At 35.2% G+C, this 22,415-nt stretch overlaps 1 protein-coding gene across 7 annotated transcripts in view; it reads right to left on the bottom strand.

Moving 5' to 3' along the window:
• SGCD (sarcoglycan delta) overlaps positions 1-22,415 on the bottom strand; it is a 1,341,685-nt gene that overhangs the window by 484,723 nt on the left and 834,547 nt on the right. The window contains exon 1 of one of the 7 annotated variants that reach the window (XM_074291904.1): positions 1-124. This exon is cut by the window's left edge and continues 180 nt beyond it. The exons of the other annotated variants lie outside the window; for them this stretch is intronic. The gene's annotated coding sequence lies outside the window, so the exon portion shown is untranslated. Of the gene's footprint in view, positions 125-22,415 lie in introns of those variants that run through there. 7 annotated transcript variants of the gene reach the window in all.

Genomic DNA, 22,415 nt, shown 5'->3' with positions numbered 1-22,415 from the left:
GTCAAATTTTCCAAAAGCAGAATTGTAGCCAAGTCCCTGCCCATGCCTGAAGAATTTCCTGAACAGCATTCCCGTTCTTTTTTCTGACTGCTTTGAAACCACACTCTGTCTGTACTTCAATAAGGCTTTGTCAGGCCAAGTTACAGCTACTGGTCTGCCTCCAGATATCAATGGAAAACACATGTGTCATGCACAGACAAAGCTCTCCCCCCACCTCCCTGCAACAGCGCCCATGGCGTCTGCACGCCTCACACTTACAACTCCAAAGTAAACCATTTCTATAACCAATTCTGATTTTTCAACAATTCTACACACACAGACTTCTCTTTGTGGTGCTAGATGCCAGAGATAATACCTTTCTCTTTGACTCAACACTGCCCCTTTTAAAAACACTTTTCCCTCCAATAGCCAGTCTTAGACTGACCCAGGTTAGCACTTAGCTCTTACCAGCCTTTATAAAAAGCAGCCTATTACAGTGGAGAGAGATAAGAATTCTAATTTGATCTCCCTACCTGCCTTTGCCAGGGTCTTTCTTTGCTTAAAATTTCAATTGCTAGAAGGGAAACAATATTTTTAGCATTTCTAGACTTAGTTCAGCACATCACAGCCATATCCTAATCTTGACACACACTACTATAGCTGCTGAAACTAAAAATAATGCAATTATTTTTCAAGCACTTTCTTTTCTCCCTACTCTTGAGTGGGATTTACCCCCAAAATATAGCATTTTACACACCACAGTGTCAACATTGTTTTTGCCTGACTGTTGGAAAGAGGAGGTGGATATAGAATGAATCTTTAATCAGAATGGGCAGAATTCTTTACATCTGAGATTATTTTTCGAAATTATAGTGTATCAGATTTCTGTGTTCATGCATTCTCTAATTGACATTCATGTGTCAATTACATACATAATATGGTTATGTATGGAGAGAGAGAGAGAGAGAGAGAGAGAGAGAGATACTTTTTTAAAAGCTAGAAACATGTTCCCCCTTTTTTCTCACAGCCAGCTCTCCCCTAAAAGCTGAAGCAGAGTTGTCAAGGTAACAAAATGGGAAAAGAGACAATTTAAAGAGAAACAGTTATTATTTGGGGGTTACAAAATTTTTTCTTTTAAAAATCACACCCTATTATCAGCTTACTCCAAATAATTGGCCTTGCTGAGTTTTAAACATGTGTGCTCTGGAGGGAATGTTCTAAATGATTGGATGTGAGTTGAGGTGTTAGTCTCAGAGTTGATTGCAATGGGAATTTCAGCAGAGGCAGATTTAAGTTCCCAGAAAACGGGCTGTGTGTCTGTGTGTGTGTGTGTGTGTGTGTGTGTGTGTGTGTGTGTGTGTGTGTGTGTGTGATGTGATATGTGTATCTAAGGGGCCAAGATCCAATCCATTTTTCTCTATTATAGGAACATTTGGTAGACACATATCAACTCCTTTTTCTGTAACATGTGGTCCCCTGAAATTGTACAAAGGCAAGAATTTAGTTCTATATCTAGAGATTTGAAAGAGATAATTCAACTAATCTTGAAAGAGTTTAGGTTACCAAGCCATAAAAGTGGCATAACCTTAACCAGCAGAGAGTAGAAGTAACTATTTCCCTAATTTTTCCTAATGTTATTTGAGGAAGAAAGTAACCTTGGATGACTTCCTCTTTCTTTTCCAAATGTAAGGGTCAATATTTTTCTTCTAAAGATTTAACTCACAGGAAAGCAGATTAGAAAATTGGATTTGCAGTCACTTACAGAGGGTTGGACAAAATAGGGCTGTCACTACAAGAGAATTGGCTTCTTTCACTGTAACCCGACAAGAACTTGAAATGACCACTCAAATTAGAAAAGAGTTAGCAAATACGATTCACATCAGTTGAAGTCTTGAATTTTAAAAACCCTTTAAAAAGACTCTTAGGAAATCTTGCTGAGATAAGACAGTTTCTCCAAATTCTAGGATCAGAGAAACATGGAATTCAGAACTAGAAAGACCATGAAGGTTTTCGATTCTAACCCTCCTATTTTTACAGATGAAGAAATGAAAATTTAGAGATATCAAGTGACTCACTCTATATGGACAGCAAGGAGCAATGAAGAGATTAAAATGAAGACAATTTTACAATAAAGAAATTAAAGCCATATTCTAAATAACTATTGATTAGAGAAGTACAGATTAAAATAACTACCTTATACCAAACAGACTGGCTAAAATGACAGAAAAAGACAATGATAAACGTTGGAGGACATATGGGAAAACTAAAACACTAATGCTGATACAAGGCAAAGAAAGCCCTAAAACAGTAAATAAAATAATGATAATAATATAAATTAAAAACCACATTGAAATTTTTTAAATTTATATAAAAGGAAGTGGCCACCACTGGTTTCAGAGTTTACATATATAAAACATATGAGTTCCCTTCAATAATTGGGTAAGGACATCAGGTATAGAATATTGCAAAAGCTATCTATCAGGCATGGTTCTGTCTTTGTTGACTTTTTAAAAATTGTCTTTGGATTGGGGAAATGTAAGGGGAATTATCTGTATCATAACACACTAAAGGCATCCTTAACTTAAAACAAAATAAAGGATCCAAAAAAACTTATAATTAGTGATTAATTCCAGTTAAACCATTTTTTTCCAGAAATAATTATTTTCACAGATAAATACCTTGGGAAAGGCAAGGAATTGAGACATTTTGAGCCATTAACAACCTTAGAGAATGAATTAATTTGTTAGAGATTAGCATACCATTCCCCAGAGAAGGCTCTGATGAAGTAATTGTTAATTGATTGATTTCTACTCCTATGTCACACAACTCCATTTACAAACTTTACATTTCAGTCAAATTGGACAATTTACCATTTCAAAATTCATTTAGTCCTCCTTTCTCATGCCATTTGGTAAAGTATCATCAAGATCTGGAATTCTCTTCCCATTTTTATGCCACTACTTACAAACAAGCCATCATTGGTAAGGTTTTGAAGCATTTTTGGACAGCATATATCTGTATGCTCTCTTTTGATTTTTGAAATAATAGCATTCTATAATATTTAAACAATTAGATTCAATAAGGCAAAAGACAGTTTAATTTAGAATCTCAATAATTTGAGGCAGATCTTTCCTTGGAATATATACTTCCATATATATCTTCTCCAATTAATATCCATGATTTTTCATAGTTTTCCCAAAGAGAATGTATTAAATACATAGAAGAATTTCTACTTAAATTTTTTGAAGATCAGTGCCACTCTCAATCTTTGCTCTTGATACATACTTTTCTGATTCAACATTTATTCATTGCAATCCCTTTTGCCCCTTCTCGCATCATTGTTGGAAAGATGCTTCAGTCTATTTGCACTCAGCATGAATTTCTCCATTAACCTCTGGGTCATTCTCAACTTTAATACTATGAAACTGGTGAAATTCCAAATTTTACATTTACATAGCCCTACTAAAAATACATTTGTGTTTAGGTTTCTTTTTTTGTAAGTTGGTTTTTGGCACTGGAGAATAGTTCACAGTTATTGGAATCATAACCCAATTTCCAAAATGCAACTCTCCCTCCTTTCTTATTTCTGTTCCATTCTTCTCTGCCCTTTTATAGGGCCTGTTCCAGATATTTGGATTGCTGTAATAATTCAGTGGCTAAGATATCCAATTATATTCCATGGTGTGGAAGATAGATAATCTTTATCCATTAAAAATTCCCTGTGTAGATTATTGGATTAATTTGTTCCACCATGTAGCTTTGAGTATGATGCCATTTACAAAAAACAAACAAACAAACAAACAAACAAACAAAAACAAAACAAAACAAAAAAACAACAAAAAACACAAGCTTGTCATTCAATTTGGGCTTTGTAGGGGACACTCCTCTAAAAGCACTGAAGAATGGAAAGCATGTTTATCCCTTTTTCTATGACTCACTTTGCATCAAAAGTCAGATGATTATTGAATAGATATCTCCATGTTTTTTCTTTATCAAGCAATCTTGAATAATCTTGAAAAGTTCTTGAAAGATCCTATTTTTCTGAGTCAATCTCTATCAATTTTGCAACCATAAAGTACATTCTCTTGTATAAAATAATTTGCAAAACCTGTCCGTTCCCTTCATCTAAAATGCAACAACTAAATTGCTGGATCTGAAATTAGGAAGACCTGAGTTAAAATGCTGCCTCAAGCTCTAATTAGCTGTGTGATCCTGGAGAGACCATATAACTCCTGACTTCCTCCATTTCTCATCTTTAAAATGAGAATAATAGTTTCTAACTCCCTCAGTTGCTTTAGCAAAAATGAGATAAAATTTATAAAGCACTTTGCAAAACTTAATATTCTATGTAAATGCTATTACTATCCTCTTGGTTAAAAAAACAGGAAAATTATAAATATTATTGACTATTTCAATAATCAAACTAACAGAAATCTTTAAATGATTATCTTAGTAGATTTAGAAAAAGCATTTGACAAAATCCAACATCCATTCCTATTAAAACACTAGAGAGTATAGAAATAAATTGAGTTGTCCTTAAAATGATCAGTAGCATCTATTTACAACCATCAGCAAACATCATATGCAATGGGGATAAACTAGAACCATACCTATTAAAAACAGGTGTGAAACAAGATTGTGCATTATCACCATTATTATTCAATATTGTATTAGAAATGTTAGCTTTTTAGAAATAATTCAGAATTTTAGCAAAGTCGCAGGATACAAAATAAATCCACATAAATCCTCAGGATTTTTTATACATTACCAACACAATCCAACAGCAAGAGATACAAAGAGAAATTCCATTCAAAATAACAGTCGATAGTATCAAATATTTGGGAATATATCTACCAAAGGAGAGTCAGGAATTATATGAGCAAAATTACAAAACACTTGCCACAAAAATAAAGTCAGATTTAAATAATTGGAAAGACATTCAATGTTCTTGGATAGGCCGAGCGAATATAATAAAGATGACAATACTCCCCAAACTAATCTATTTATTTAGTGCTATACCAATCAGACTCCCAAGAAACTATTTTAATGACCTAGAAAAAATAACAACAAAATTCATATGGAAGAATAAAAGGTCGAGAATTGCAAGGGAACTAATGAAAAAAAAGTCAGAGGAAGGTGGTCTAAGTGTACCTGATTTAAAGCTATATTATAAAGCAACAGTCACCAAAACCATTTGGTATTGGCTAAGAAATAGACTAGTTGATCAGTGGCATAGGTTAGGTTCACAGGACAAGATAGTGAATAAAAATAGCAATCTAATCTTTGACAAACCCAAAGATCCCAAATTTTGGGATAAGAATTCATTATTTAACAAAAACTGCTGGGAAAACTGGAAATTAGTATGGCAGAAACTAGGCATGGACCCACATTTAACACCACATACTAAGATTAGATCAAAATGGGTCCAAGATTTAGGCATAAAGAACGAAATCATAAATAAATTGGAGGAACATGGGATGGTTTACCTCTCAGACTTGTGGAGGAGGAAGGAGTTTGTGTCCAAGGGAGAACTAGAGACCATTATTGATCACAAAATAGAACATTTTGATTACACCAAATTAAAAAGTTTCTGCACAAACAAAACTAATGCAAACAAGATTAGAAGGGAAGTAACAAATTGGGAAAAAATTTTTACAGTTAAAGGTTCTGATAAAGGCCTCATCTCCAAAATATACAGAGAATTGACTTTAATTTATAAGAAATCAAGCCATTCTCCAATTGATAAATGGTCAAAGGATATGAACAGACAATTTTCAGATGATGAAATTAAAACTATTTCCACTCATATGAAAGAGTGTTCCAAATCACTATTGATCAGAGAAATGCAAATTAAGACAACTCTGAGGTATCATTACACACCTGTCAGATTGGCTAAAATGACAGGAACAAATAACGAGGAATGTTGGAGGGACTGTGGGAAAACTGGGACACTGATGCATTGTTGGTGGAGTTGTGAAAGAATCCAACCATTCTGGAGAGCAATCTGGAATTATGCCCAAAAAGTTATCAAAATGTGCATACCCTTTGACCCAGCCATACTACTACTGGGCTTATACCCCAAGGAACTACTAGAGAAGGGAAAGGGTCCTGTATGTGCCAAAATGTTTGTGGCAGCCCTTTTCATAGTGGCTAGAAGCTGGAAGATGAATGGATGTCCATCAATTGGAGAATGGTTGGGTAAACTATGGTATATGAATGTTATGGAATATTACTGTTCTATAAGAAATGACCAACAGGAGAAATACAGAGAGGCTTGGAGAGACTTACATCAACTGATGCTGAGTGAAACGAGCAGAACCAGAAGATCATTATACACTTCAACAATGATACTGTACGAGGATGTATGCTGATGGAAGTGGATTTCTTCAACATAGAGAAGAGCTAATCCAATTCCAATTGACTAATGATGGACAGAACCAGCTACATCCAGAAAAGGACTGGGAAATGAATGTAAACTGTTATTTTCTGAATCCAATTCTTCCTGTGCAACAAAAAATTCGGTTCTACACACATATATTGTATCTAAATTATACTGTAATATATTTAACATATATAAGACTGCTTGCCATCAGGGGGAGGGGGTTGGGGGAGGAAGGGAAAAAATCTGAATAGAAGTAAGTGCAAGGGATAATGTTGTAAAAAATTACCCATGCATATGTACTGTCAAAAAATGTTATAATTATAAAATAAAATAAAAAATTAAAAAAAAAAAAAAAAAAAAAAAAAAAAAAAAAAAAAAAAAAAAAAAAAAAAAAAAAAAAAAAAAAAAAAAAGAAATGTTAGCTTTATGACCCAGTAGTGTTATTACTGGGCTTATATCCCAAAGAGATCTTAAAGAAGGGAAAGGGACCTGTATGTGCAAGAATGTTTGGTTTTTTTTATTTGCATTATGTTTTCTTTCTTTTTTCTTTTTTAAATTTTTAAAATTAATTTTATAATTATAACATTTTTGATAGTACATAATGCATAGGTAATTTTTTACAACATTATCCCTTGTATTCCCTTCTGTTCCTAATTTTTCCCCTCCTTCCCTCTACCCCCTCCCCTAGATGTCAGGCATTCCCATACATATTAAATATGTTATAGTATATCCTAGGTACAATATATATGTGGAGAACCAAATTTTGTTGTTGTTGTTGTTGTTGTTGTTGTTGCAAAGGAAGAATTGGATTCGGAAGGCAAAAATAATCTGGGGAGAAAAAAAATGCTAACAGTTTATACTCATTTCCCAGTGTTCCTTCTCTGGGTGTAGCTGATTCTGCCCATCATTGATCAAGAGGAATTGGGTTAGCTCTTCTCTATGTTGAAGATATTCACTTCCATTAGAATACATCCTCATACACTATCATTGTTGAAGTGTATAATGATCTCCTAGTTCTGCTCATTTCACTCAGAATCAGTTGATGTAAGTCTCTCCAAGCTTCTTTGTATTCAACCTGTTGGTCATTTCTTACAAAACAATAATATTCCATAACATTCATATACCATAATTTACCCAACCTTTCTCCAATTGATGGGCATCTGCTCATTTTCCAGTTTCTAGCCACTACAAAAAGGGCTGCCACAAACATTTCAGCACATATAAATCCCTTTCCCTTCTTTAGTATTTCCTTGGGATATAAGCCCAGTAGTAGCACTGCTGGGTCAAAGGGTATGCAGAGTTTGATAACTTTTTGGGCATAATTCCAGATTGCTCTCCAGAATGGTTGGATTCTTTCAAAACTCCACCAACAATGCATCAGTGTCCCAGTTTTCCCACATCCTCTCCAACATTCATCATTATTTATTCCTGTCATCTTAGCCAATCTGACAGATGTATAGTGGTATCTCAGAGTTGTCTTAATTTGCATTTCTCTGATCAATAGTGATTTGAAACACTCTTTCATATGAGTGGAAATAGTTTCAATTTCATCATCTGAAAATTGTCTGTTCATATCCTTTGACCATTTATCAATTGGAGAATGGCTTGATTTCTTATAAATTAGAGTCAATTCTCTATATATTTTGGAGATGAGGCCTTTTTCAAAAACTTTAACTATAAAATTTTTTTCCCAATTTGTTACTTCCCTTCTAATCTTGTTTGCATTAGTTTTGTTTGTACAAAAGCTTTTTAGTTTGATCTAATCAAAATTTTCTATTTTATGATCAATAATGTTCTATAGTTCTCCTTTGGTCAGAAATTCCTTCCTCCTCCACAAGTCTGAGAGGTAAACTATCCTATGTTCCTCTAATTTATTTATGCTCTCTTTCTTTATGCCTAAATCATGGAACCATTTTGATCTTATCTTAATATGTGGTGTTAATTGCGGGTCCATGCCTAGTTTCTGTCATATTAATTTCCAGTTTTCCCAGCAGTTTTTGTCAAATAATGAATTCTTATCCCAAAAGTTGGGACCTTTGGGTTTGTCAAACACTAGATTGCTATTTTTATTCACTATCTTGCCCTGTGAACCTAACCTATTCCACTGATCAACTAGTCTATTTCTTAGCCAATACCAAATGGTTTTGATGACTGCTGCTTTATAATATAGTTCTAAGTCAGGTACAGCTAGGCAACCTTCATTTGATTTTTTTTTTTTGCATTACTTCCCTTGAAATCCTCGACCTTTTGCTCTTCCATATAAATTTTGTTGTTATTTTTTCTAGGTCATTAAAATAGTTTCTTGGGAGTCTGATTGGTATGGCACTAAATAAATAGATTAGTTTAGGGAGTCTTGTCATCTTGATTATATTCGCTGGACCTGTCCAAGAGCACTGAATGTCTTTCCAATTATTTAAATCTGACTTTATTTTTGTGGCAAGTGTTTTGTAATTTTGCTCATATAATTCATGACTTTCCTTTGGTAGATCTATTCCCAAATATTTTATACTATTGACCGTTAATTTGAATGGAATTTCTCTTTGTATTTCTTGCTGTTGGATTGTGTTGGTAATGTATAAAAATACTGAGGATTTATGTGGATTTATTTTGTATCCTGCAACTTTGATGAAGTCCTGAATTATTTCTAATAGCTTTTTAGCAGAGTCTTTGGGGTTCTCTAAGTATACCATTATGTCATCTGCAAAGAGTGATAGTTTGATTTCTTCATTACCTACTCTAATTCATTGAATCTCTTTCTTGGCTCTTATTGCCAAGGCTAGAGTTTCTAGTACAATATTGAATAGTAATGGTGATAGTGGGCAACCTTGTTTCACTCCTGATCTTACTGGGAAAGGTTCCAATTTATCGCCATTACATATGCTGTTTACTGACCATTTTAAATATATGCTCCTTATTATTTTAAGGAATAGTCCATTTATTCCTATACTCTCAAGCGTTTTTAGTAGGAATGGATGTTGGATTTTATCAAATGCTTTTTCTGCATCTATTGAGATGATCAGGTGGTTTTTGTTAATTTGGTTATTGATATTGTCGATTATACTAATAGTTTTCCTAATATTGAAGCAGCCCTGCATTCCTGATATAAATCCCACTTGGTCATAGTGTATTATCCTGGGGATGATTTTCTGTAGTCTTTTTGCTAATATTTTATTTAAGATTTTACCATCAATATTTATTAGGGAGATTGGTTTATAATTTTCTTTCTCTGTTTTCAGCCTACCTGGTTTAGGTATCAGTACATGTCTGTGTCATAAAAGGAGTTTGGTAGGACTCCTTCAATGCCTATTTTTTCAAATAGTTTATATAGCATTGGAGTTAATTCTTTAAATGTTTGGTAGAATTCACATGTAAATCCATCTGGTCCTGGGGATTTTTTCTTAGGGAGCTGGTTAATAGTTTGTTCTATTTCTTTTTCTGAAATGGGACTATTTAGACTATTTACTTCTTCCTCTGTTAATCTGGGCAAGCTATATTTTTGAAGGTATTCTTCCATTTCATTTAAGTTATCAAATTTATTGGCATAAAGTTGGGCAAAGTAGCTCCTAACTATTGTTCTAATTTCCTCTTCATTAGTGGTGAGTTCTACCTTTTCATTTTTAAGATTATCAATTTGCTTTTCCTCTTTCCTTTTATTAATCATGTTTACTAAGGGTTTGTCTATTTTATTGGTTTTTTCATAGAACCAACTCTTAGTTTTATTAATTAATTCAATAGTTTTATCACTTTCAATTTTATTAATCTCATCTTTTATTTTTAGAATTTCAAGTTTCTTGTTTTCCTGGGGGTTTTTAATTTGTTCCTTTTCTAGCATTTTTAGTTGTAAGCCCAATTGACCTTCTCTTTCTCTGTTTTTATGCAAGTAGGCCTCTAAAAATATTACTGCTTTCGCTGTATCCCACACATTTTGGTATGATGTTTCATTATTGTCATTTTCTTGGGTGAAGTTATTAATTATGTCTATGATTTGCTGTTTCACCTAATCATTCTTTAGTATGAGATTATTTAGTTTCCAATTATTTTTTGGTCTATTTTCCCCTGACATTTTATTGAATGTAATTTTCATTGCATTGTGGTCTGAAAAGGATACATTTACTATTTCTGCCTTACTGCATTTGATTTTGAGGTTTTTATGTCCTAGTATATGATCAATTTTTGTATAGGTTCCATGAACTGCTGAGAAGAAAGTGTACTCCTTTCTGTCTCCATTTAGCTTTTGCCAAAGGTCTATCATATCAGACTTTTCTAGTATTCTATTTACCTCTTTGACATCTTTCTTATTTATTTTGTGGTTTGATTTATCTAATTCTGAAAGTGCAAGGTTGAGATCTCCCACTATTATAGTTTTGCTATCTATTTCCTCTTGCACCTCTCTTAATTTCTCTTTTAAGAATTTAGATGCTGCACCACTTGGTGTGAATATGTTTAATATTGATACTGCTTCATTATCTATGCTACCCTTTAGCAAGATATAATGCCCCTCCTTATCTCTTTTAATTAGAACAATTTTTGTTTTTGCTTGATCTGAGATGAGGATGGCTACCCTGCTTTTTTGTCTTAACCTGAAGCATAGTAGATTCTGCTCCACCCTTTTACTTCTATTCTGAATGTATCACTCTGTTAACTGCTTCCCCTTTATGGGGGAGTTTACCCCATTCATATTTATGGTTAGAATGACTAATTCTATACTGCTTGCTATCCTGTTAACCCCTGCTTATGCTTTTCTCCTTTCCTTCCCTCTTACCCCCCTTCCCCAGGATTAAACTTGTGAGCACCACTTGATTTTCACAGCCCTCTCTTTTTAGTATCCCTCCTCCACCTTAAAATTCCTCCCCCTATTTTACCCCTTTTCCTCACAATTTCTGTATTCCCTTTCCCTTAGCTTACTCCTTCTCACCCAGGTTTCAATGAAGTGGAAGAAGTTTCACCATAAATCATATATGTCAATTGATACACACTATATTCATCCCCCTCCCTTATTTCTCTCAGATATCATAGGTTACCTTTGCCTCTTCATGAGATGTAGTACCACCACTTTACCCTTTTTTATGATATAATTCCCTTTCCACCTCTAGTTTCTAGGACAAATTATATATGTGTTCTTTACATATCTTCATGGCAGAAATATAGTTCTCAAGATTTCTTTTTACCTTTTTAGAAATTATTGAGTTCTGTATTTGAAGATCAAACATTTTGTGTAAGTCTGGTTTTTTCATCAAGAATAGATGGAATTCATTTATTTTGTTAAATATCCATCTTCTTCCCTGGAAAAGGATGCTCATTTTTGCTGAATAAGTTATTCCTGGCTGCATACCAAGTTCCTTAGCCTTTGGGAATATCATATTCCAGGCCCTTCGTTCCTTTCAGGTGGATGCTGCTAGATCCTGGGTTATCCTTATTGTGGCTCCTCCATATCTGAATTGCTTTTTTCTAGCAGCTACCAATATTTTTTCCTTTGTCTGATGGTTCTTGAACTTGGCCACTATATTTCTTGGCGTTTTGATTTTAAGGTCTCTTTCAGTAGGTGATCGATGAATTTTTTTCAATGTCTATTTTACCTTCTGTTTCCAAAACGTCTGGGCAATTCTCTTTGATAATTTTCTGGAAAATAGTGTCCAGGCTCTTTTTTTCTTCACATTTGTCAGGGAATCCAATTATTCTCAAATTTTCTCTCCTGTATCTGTTTTCCAGGTCTGTTGTCTTTCCAATAAGGTACTATACATTCTTTTCAATTGTTTTGTCTTTCTGGTTTTGCTTGACTACTTCTCGGTTTCTCCTTGAGTCATTCATTTCTATTTGTTCCATTCTAATTTCAATGATGTATTTTCTTCACTCACTTTTTTTATATCTTTTTGTAATTGTCCAATTGAGTTTTTATCTTCTATGGAATTTTTTTCCATTTCATCTATTTTATTTTTTAGAGAACTGTTTTATTTTTCCAGCTCACTAATCCTGTTTTCCTTGGAGTGTTTACCTTTTCTAATTCACTAATTTTGTTTTTCAATGATTTGATTTCTTTATCTACTCTGTCTTTAAATGCGTGGAATAACTTCTCCAGACTCTCTTGCCAAGCTTCCCTTTCCTTTACCCATTTCTCTTCTAGCTCTCTTGTGAGAGTCTTTTTGATTTCTTCTATGAGAGTCTTATGTATTGAGGAGCAGATCATATCCCCCTTTGGGGATTCCTCTGGAGACAATCTGCTTTTAGTCTCCTCAGAGTTTGAAGTCTGCTCTTTCTCCATACAGAAGATGTCAATGGTTAGAGCCCTTTTAAATTTTTTGTTCATTTTGTCAGAGGGGGAATTGAAGGAAACGAATTGACAAGAGAAACAATTGGTCTGTTTCTGGGGGGGAAGGGATGGGGCTGGATGGTGGTCTCAGGCTACCTCTACAGACTGGGGCAGACAGCAGCGAGGCACTAGCAGGAGAGCAATGGCTGCGCTGCATCTATGCTCTGAGGCTCTAAGAATGCTCTGAGTCACTCAGGGTGGGGGTGGGGGTGGCCCGTTCCCAAGAGAAGCTAGCTTTTCCGGGGTTTTATTCTTTACCTCCAGTGTTTACACCTTCTCTGCTGATCCTGCCAAGAGGAACATCCACACTAGGTTAAAGGTCATTTCACAAGAAAAGGAAGAGATCCACCCCTCCCCCCCTAGGGTCTGCACAGTGTGAGCTGCCTGCTTTGCTCTGGCTGCTTGCCCTCAGTCTAGGGCCAGTCTGTTCATCCCCTCCCCTGAGCAAACACAGACCTTTTCTGGCTAGTTTCAAGGATATCTCCTGTTAGTGATTATTTATGAGTTTTTTGTTGTTTTTTTTCCAGTCAAACATTAATTCTGAGGCTGATCATGAAGTAAATTCTGAGAGAAAACGTGGAGCTGAAGTAGCTGTGTGCCTCTATGCTTCCATCTTGGCCAGAAGATCCGCAAGAATGTTTGTGGCAGCCCTCTTTATAGTGGCCAGAAACTGGAAACTGACTGGATGCCCATCAATTGGAGAATGGCTGAATAAATTGTGGTATATGAATATTATGGAATATTATTGTTCTATAAGAAATGACCAGCAGTATGATTTCAGAAAGGCCTAGAGAGACTTACATGAACTGATGCTGAGTGAAATGAGCAGGACCAGGAGATCGTTGTATACTTCAACAACAATACTATATGATGATCAATTCTGATGGATGTGGCCCTCTCCAACAATGAGATGAACCAAATCAGTCCAATAGAGCGGTAAGGAACTGAACCAGCTACACCCAGCGAAAGAACTATGGAAGATGATTATGAACCATTACATAGAATTCCCAATCCCTCTATTTTTGTCGGCCTGCATTTTGGATTTCCTTCACAGGATAATTGTACAGTATTTCAAAGTCCGATTCTTTTTGTACAGCAAAACAACTGTTTGGACATGTATACATATATTTATTTAATTTATATGTTAACATATTTAACATGTATTGGTCAACCTGCCATCTGGAGGGGGGAAGGAAGGGGAAAATTGGAACAAAAGGTTTGGCAATTGTCAATATTGTAAAATTACCCATGAATATATCTGGTAAATACAAACTATTATTTTAAAAAAGACTTTAAGTTGAACAAAGAGACTATGAAAAAAAAAAGAGAAATGTTAGCTTTAACAATAAGAAGAGAAAAAGCAATTCAAGGAATTAGAGTAGGTAATGAGAAAACCAATTTATTGCTCTTGGCAGGTGATATGATAGTATAATTAGAGAATCCTAAAGAATCAAGTAAAAATGCTATTAACATTTCACAATTTAGCAAAGTTGCAGGATACAAAACAAAACCACTAAATCATCAGTATTTTTATATGTTATCAACAAAGTCTAGCTGCATGAGATACAAAGAGATTTCATTCAAAATAACGATGGATAATATAAAATAATTGGGAGTCTATCTGCCAAGGCAAATTCAGGAACTATATGAACACAATTACAAAATACTTTCCACAGAAATAACTTCAGATCTAATCAAATGGAAGAATATCAAGTGCTCATGGCGAGGCCGAGGTAATACAATGAAAATGACAGTTCTACCTAATTAATCTACTTGTTCAGTGCCATGCCTATCAAACTCCAAAGAAATTATTTTATAAAGCTAGAGAAAAATAATAACAAAGTTCATCTGGAAGAATAAAAGGTCCAGGATTGCAAAGGCATTAATGAAAAAAAAAATGCAAATAAAGGTGGCCTAGCTGTAACAGACCTAAAACTATATTGTAAAGCAGCAATCATCAAAATCATTTGATCCTGACTAAAACATAGAATAGTTGATCAGTGGAATAAGTTAGGTTCATAAGACAATGACTATAGCAACCTTATGTTTAATAATCCCAAAGACACAAGCTTCTTGGATAAGAACTCATTATTTGACAAAAATTTCTAGGAAAATTGGAAATTAGTATACCAGAAACTAGGCATTGACCCACATCTAATACACTATATACCAAGATAAGGTTGAAATGTGTTCATGGTTTAAACATAAAGCATGATACTATAAGCAAATTAAAAGAACAAAAGATAGTTTATCTCTTAGATCCATGCAAAAGGAAGGAATTTGTGGTATAAGATGAACTAGAGCAAATTATGAAATACAAAATGGATAATTTTGATTCTGCACTAACAAAACCAGCACAGAAAAGATTAGAAGGAAAGCAATAAATTAGGAATTTTAGAAAAATACCCAAGGGTTCTAATAAAGGCCTCATTTCTAAAATATATAGAGAATTGACTCAAATTTGTAAGAATACAATACATTCTCCAATTGATAAATGGTCAAAGGATGTGAACAGACAATTTTCTTTTTTGTTGTTTTTTTTTCCTTTTTTTTTTTTTTTTAAAGCTTTTTATTTTTAAAACATAGGCATGGATAATTTTTCAACATTGACCCTTATATAGCCTTGTGTTTCAGATTTTTTCCTCCTCTCCCCTAGATGGAAACAATCCAATATATGTTATACATGTTAAATCCAATATGTGTAAACATATCTATACAATTATCTTATTGCACAAGAAAAATCAGATCAAAAAGGAAAGAAAATGAGTAAGAAAACAAAAGACAAGTAAACAACATCAAAAAGAGTGAGAATGTTGTGTTCCACACTCAGTTCCCACAGTTCTCTTTCTCTCTGGGTGTAAATGGCTCTCTTCATAACAAGATCATTGGAACTAGCATCAATCATCTCATTGTTGCAAAGTCATGTTCTTCAGAATTGATCATTGTATAATAGTAACATTGCTGTGTATATTGATCTCCTAATTCCACTCATTTCACTTATCATCAGTTCATGTAAGTCTCCCCAGTCCTCTCTGAAATCATCCTGCTGGTTGTTTCTTATAGAACAATAATATTTTATAACATTCATATACCATAATTTATTCAGTCATTCTCCAATTGATGGGCATCCACTCAGTTTGCAGTTTCTTCCCACTACAAAAAGGGCTGCCACAAACATTTTTGCACATGTAGGTCCCTTTCCCTCCTTAAAGATCTCTTTGTGATATTAATAGCAGTAGTAACTGCTAGGTCAAAGGGTATGCACAGCTTGATAACTTTTCGAGTATAGTTCCAAATTGCTCTCCAGAATGGTTGGGTCCGTTCACTGTTCCACCAACAATGTATCAGTGCCTCAGTTTTCCCACATCCCCTCCCACATTCATCATAATCTTTTCCTGTCATCCTAATCAGTCTAAGAGATGTGTGGTGGTGAACAGATAATTTTCTGATGAAGAAATTAAAAGCATCTCTAGTCGTATGAAAAAATACTCCAAATCACTATTGATCAGAGAAATGCAAATTAAGACAACTCTGAGGTATCACTACATACCTCTCAGATTGGCTAAGATGACAGGAAAAGATAATGATGAATGTTGAAGAGGATGTGGGAAAACAAGGATTTTCCTACATTGTTGGTCAAATTGTGAACTGAACAGTTCTATAAGAAATAAACAGGAAGATGATTTTAGAGAGGCCTGGAGAGAATTACATGAACTGATGCTAAATGAAATGAGCAGAACCAGGAGATCATTGTACAAAGTAATAGCAAGATTTTAAAAGGATCAATTTTGATGGATATGGTTCTTTTCAATTGCAAGTTGTTTCAATCCAGGTCCAATGACCTTGTGATAAAGAGAGCCATCTGCACCCAGAGAGAAGATGTAGAAACTGATTGCTGATCACAACATAGTATTTTCACTTTCTTTGTTGTTTTTGCTTGCATATTATTTTCTTTCACATTGTTTTCCTTTTTGATCTCATTTTTTCTTGTGCAGCATGATAAATGTGGAAATATGTTTAAAAGAATTGCACATGTTTAATATATATTGGATTACTTGCCATCTAGGGAAAGGGGTGGAGAAAAAAAATTGGAGCACATAGTTTTGCAAAGGTGAATGTTAAAAACTATCTATTCATATGTCTTGAAAATAAAAAGCATTAAAAAAAATTACGCTCCTCTTAAGTTGTGCAACTTTATCATCCATACTCAGTACCTGGCCAAAACATGTACTGATGAATTGACTCAAAGGAGTTTATGTTCAATTACTTGCCCCACCCTGTGCCCCAATATGTTCAATAATTTGTCCCAATATTCTTAACCCACATATTGTTTTTCCCTTATGTGGCTTGCTAAAATGATTTTCTTTTCTTTTAGTAACCAAAGGAATATCATAAGGACCTCTGTAGCTATAAAGAACTAGATGCAGAGGTGGAACTAGATGGCAGAATAAGAAGCAGGAACTAGCCTATCTCTCCCCCACACCCTTCCAAACACCTTTAAGTAGTGAGTCTAAACAAAATCCAGAGTTTTAAAGCCCACAAAAAGAATGAAACCACTTTTAAGCCCAAGATGATATAGAAGATTGACAGGGAAAGGTCTCTTTAACCAAGGTAAAAAAGGAGCACAGTTTGGATCAGTACAGAATGAATCTCAGCAAACCAAGAGAATACATGGAAAATTGGGGCACTAATGTATTATTGGCAGAGTTGTGAATTGCTCCAACCACTCTAGAGTACAATATGGAACTATGCCCAAATGGCTAAAAAATCTATACATATCTTCTTATCTAACAATACCACTGTTAAGTCTATATCCCAACAAGATCATAAAAAGGATATACATGTACAAAAATATGAATAGCAGAACTTTTTGTGTTGAGAAGTAGTTGGAAATTAAGGAAGATGCCCATTAATTGGGAGTATGGCTCAATAAGTTAAGGCATATGAATATAATAGAATACTACTGTTCTGTAAGAAATGATGAGCAGGTAGATTTCACAAAAGACCTGGAAATACTTAAATCAACTGATGCTGAGTTACCAGAACCAGGAGAATATAGTATACAGCTTAAGCAGCATTATATGTGACTGATGTTTACATAACCTCCTTCTAGGACTTCTGGAAATCTCATATGTTTTTTTTTTAATTTGATTATTAATATGGTCAATTATACTAATAGTTTTCCTAATATTAAACCAGCCTTGCATTCCTGGTATAAATCCCACTTGGTCATAGTGTATTATCCTGGGGATGATTTTCTGAAGTCTATTTGCTAATATCTTATTTAAGATTTAAGATTTTAGCATCAATATTCATTAAGGAAATTGGTCTATAGTTTTCTTTCTCAGTTTTCGATCTACCTGGTTTAGGTATCAGTACCATGTCTGTGTCATAGAAGGAATTTGGTAGGACTCCTTCAATCCCTATTTTTTCAAATAGTTTACATAGCATTGGAGTTAGTTGTTCTTTAAATGTTTGGTAGAATTCACATGTAAATCCATCTGGTCCTGGGGACTTTTTCTTAGGAAGTTGGTTAATCGCTTGGTCTATTTCTTTTTCTGAGATGGGACTATTTAGACTACTTGCTTCTTCCTCTGTTAATCTGGGCAAGCTATATTTTTGAAGGTATTCTTCCATTTCATTTAAGTTATCGAATTTATCGGCATAAAGTTGAGCAAAGTAGCTCCTAACTATTGTTCTAATTTCCTCTTCATTAGTGGTGAGTTCACCCTTTTCATTTTCAAGACTAACAATTTGCTTTTTCTCTTTCCTTATTTTAATCAGGTTTACTAAGGGTTTGTCTATTTTGTTGGTTTTTTTCATAGAACCAACTCTTTGTTTTATTAATTAATTCAATAGTTTTTTTTACTTTCAATTTTATTAATCTCACCTTTTATTTTTTGAATTTCAAGTTTTGTGTTTGTCTGGGGGGTTTTAATTTGTTCCTTTTCTAGCAATTTTAGTTGTAAACCCAATTCGTTGGCCCTCTCTTTCTCTATTTTATGCAAGTAGGCCTGTAGAGATATAAAACTTCCCCTTATTACTGCTTTGGCTGTATCCCACACATTTTGGTATGATGTCTCATTATTGTCATTTTCTTGGGTGAAGTTATTAATTATGTCTATGATTTGCTGTTTTACCCAATCATTCTTTAGTATGAGATTATTTAGTTTCCAATTATTTTTTGGTCTATTTTCCCCTGGCTTTTTATTGAATGTAATTTTCATTGCATTGTGGTCTGAAAAGGATACATTTACTATTTCTGCCTTACTGCATTTGATTTTGAGGTTTTTATGTCCTAGTATATGATCAATTTTTGTATAGGTTCCATGAACTGCTGAGAAGAAAGTGTACTCCTTTCTGTCTCCATTTAGCTTTTGCCAAAGGTCTATCATATCAGACTTTTCTAGTATTCTATTTACCTCTTTGACTTCTTTCTTTTTCATTTTGTGGTTTGATTTATCTAATTCTGAAAGTGCAAGGTTGAGATCTCCCACTATTATATTTTGCTATCTATTTCCTTTTGCAGCTCTCTTAATTTTTCTTTTAAGAATTTAGATGCTGCACCACTTGGTGCATATATGTTTAATATTGATACTGCTTCATTATTGATGCTGCTGTTTAGCAAGATATAATGCCCTTCCTTATCTCTTTTAATTAGAACAATTTTTGTTTTTGCTTGATCTGAGATGAGGATGGCTACTCCTGCTTTTTTGGTTTTGCCTGAAGCATAATAGATTCTGCTCCACCCTTTTACTTTTAGTTTGAATGTCTCACCCTCTTTCAGGTGTGTTTCTTGTTATCAACATCTAGTAGGATTCTGACTTTTAATCCAGTCTGCTAACTGCTTCCTCTTTATGAGGCAGTTTGCCCCATTCACATTTATGGTTAGAAGGACTAATTCTATATTGCTTGCCATCCTATTAACCCCTGCTTATGCTTTTCCCCTTTCCTTCCCTCTTACCCCCCTACCCAGTATTAAACTGGTGAACACCACTTGCTTTTCACAACCCTCCCTTTTTAGGATCCCTCCCCCACTTTAAAGATCCTCCCCTTATTTTACCCCTTTTCCTCGAAATTTCTGTATTCCCTTCCCCTTAGCTTACTCCTTCCCTTTCACTTTTCAATGAAGTGGAAGAAGTTTCACCATAAATCGAATATGTCTATTGATACACACTATGTTCATCTCCCTCCTTTCTTTCTCTCAGATATCATAGGTTACCTTTGCCTCTTCATGAGATGTAGTACCACCACTTTACACTATTTTATGATATAATTTCCTTTCCACCTCTAGTTTCTAAGACAAATTGTACATATGTTCTTTACATAATTTTTTTGGCAGAAGTATAGTTCTCAAGATTTCTTTTTACCTTTTTAGAAATCTCTTGAGTTCTGTATTTGAAGATCAAACCTTTTATGTAGGTCTGGTTTTTTCATCAAAAATAGATGGAATTCATTTATTTTGTTAAATGTCCATCTTCTTCCCTGGAAAACGATGCTCATTCTTGCTGGGTAAGTTATTCTTGGCTGCATACCAAGTTCCTTAGCCTTTGGGAATATAATGTTCCAGGCCCTGCATTCTTTTAATGTGGATGCTGCTAGATCCTGGGTTATCCTTATTGTGGATCCTCCATATCTGAATTGCTTTTTTCTAGCAGCTTCCAATATCTTTTCCTTTGTCTGATGGTTCTTGAACTTGGCCACTATATTTCTTGGCATTTTGATTTTGGGGTCCCTTTCAGTAGGTGATCGATGAATTTTTTCAATGTCTATTTTACCCTCTGTTTCCAGAACGTCTGGGCAGTTCTCTTTGATAATTTCCTTGAAAATGGTGTCCAAGCTCTTTTTTTCCTCACATTTTTCAGGGAGTCCGATTATTCTCAAATTGTCTCTCCTGGATCTGTTTTCCAGGTCTGTTGTCTTTCTGGTAAGGTACTTGACATTCTTTTCAATTGTTTCATTTCTCTGGTTTTGCTTGACTACCTCTTGGTTTCTCCTTGAATCATTCATTTCTACTTGTTCCAGTCTAATTTTCAATGATGTATTTTCTTCACTCACTTTTTTCATATCTCTTTGTAATTGTCCAATTGAGTTTTTATTTTTTATGGAATTTTTTTTCCATTTTATCCATTTTACTTTTTAGAGAGCTGTTTTCTTTTTCCAGCTCACTAATCCTGTTTTCCTTGGAGTTGTTTACCTTTTCCAGCTCACTAATCTTGTTTCTCAATGATTTGATTTCTTTATCCACTCTGTCTTTGAATGCATGGGATGACTTCTCCAGGCTCTCTTGCCAAACTTCCCTTTCCTTTTCCCATTTCTCTTCCAGCTCTCTTGTGAGAGCCTTTTTGATGTCCTCTAGGAGATTCTTTTGTATTGAGGAGCAGCTCATATCCCTCTTAGGGGATTCATCTGGGGACAGTCTGTTTTTAGTCTCCTCATTGTTTGAAGTCTGCTCTCTCTCCATACAAAAGCTGTCAATGGTTAGAGCCCTTTTGAATTTTTTGTTCATTTTGTCAGAGTAGGAATCGAAGAAAACAAACTGACAAGAGAAACAATTGGTCTGTTTTGCGGGGGATAGGGCTGGATGGTATTAATGGGCTTCCTCTACAGACTGGGGGTAGGGCAGCAGAGAGCCACTAACAGAACAGCAATGACTGTACTGAGTCTGCGCTCTGAGACTCTGAGAATGCACTGAATCAGTCCAGGTCGGGGTTGGGGGTGGCCAGGTTCTGAGAGACACTGGCTTTTCTGGGTTTTAATCTTCACCTCCGGTGTTTACACCCTCTCCGCTGATCCCAGCTTGCTGCCAAGACGGAGTATCCACACTGGGGAAAAAGTCTTTTCGCAGAAATGGCAGAGATTGTACCCCTCCCCTTCAGGTCTGAGCTGTGTAAGCTGCCTGTCTCACTCTGGCTTGCCTGCCCTCAGTCTGCGCCTAGTCTGATTGACCCTCCCCCGAGCAAACACAGACCTTTTCTGGCGACTTTCAAGGATGTCTTCTCTTGGTGATTATTTGTGGGTTTCTTTCTGGGTCAAGCATTAAGTCTGAGGCTTGTCATGAAGTAAGTTCTGAGAGAAAACGAGGAGCTCAAGCAGCTGTCTGCCTCCACGCCGCCATCTTGGCCGGAAGTCCTGGAAATCTCTTACAATACCATGTTGATTTATATTGTTATATCACTACTTGCATGTACAATTCCTGTTTGTTACACCACATCGAGTCTGCACAGATTATGGGGAGAGTCACCACTAATAGCCTATTCCTTATTGCTATGTGCTTGTGTAATACCTCCCATGTTGATGGGTTTGTGCATACTTGTCACTAATAAGGCCCTTCAACCCAGAAACCCGCTAGCAAATCCCCACTTCTCTTTGGCGCTTTTCATCTCCCTTCCTGAGATGTCAGGTAGGGCGTGATTATCTCCTTTTTAGTGCTTTCATTTCCCCTCTTGAGAAGTCAGGGGGGACATCACCTCTTTTTTGGGGTTCTCATCTCCCTGAAAAGTCAGGGATGGCTTGACTAAAACAAAAGAAAGCGGGATATGTAAAGGGTAGAACTGAGCAATGTACTTGGATAATGAAGCACGTGAGACTAATTGCCAATTGGACGGTTCCCTATTAACTTGTTTGAAGGTTGACCCCCCCCAGCTGTTCTGTGCTGACTTGATTGATGGGACAAAGAGGGGGAAGTGACTTGTGTGGGAGGAGTAGGGGATACTTGGGTGGTGGAATTCACGCTCTCTCGCACTC

This window comes from Sminthopsis crassicaudata, chromosome 2, assembly GCF_048593235.1.
Source record: "Sminthopsis crassicaudata isolate SCR6 chromosome 2, ASM4859323v1, whole genome shotgun sequence".
Lineage (NCBI taxonomy): Eukaryota > Metazoa > Chordata > Mammalia > Dasyuromorphia > Dasyuridae > Sminthopsis > Sminthopsis crassicaudata.
This window is presented reverse-complemented; position numbering and strand designations above follow the sequence as displayed.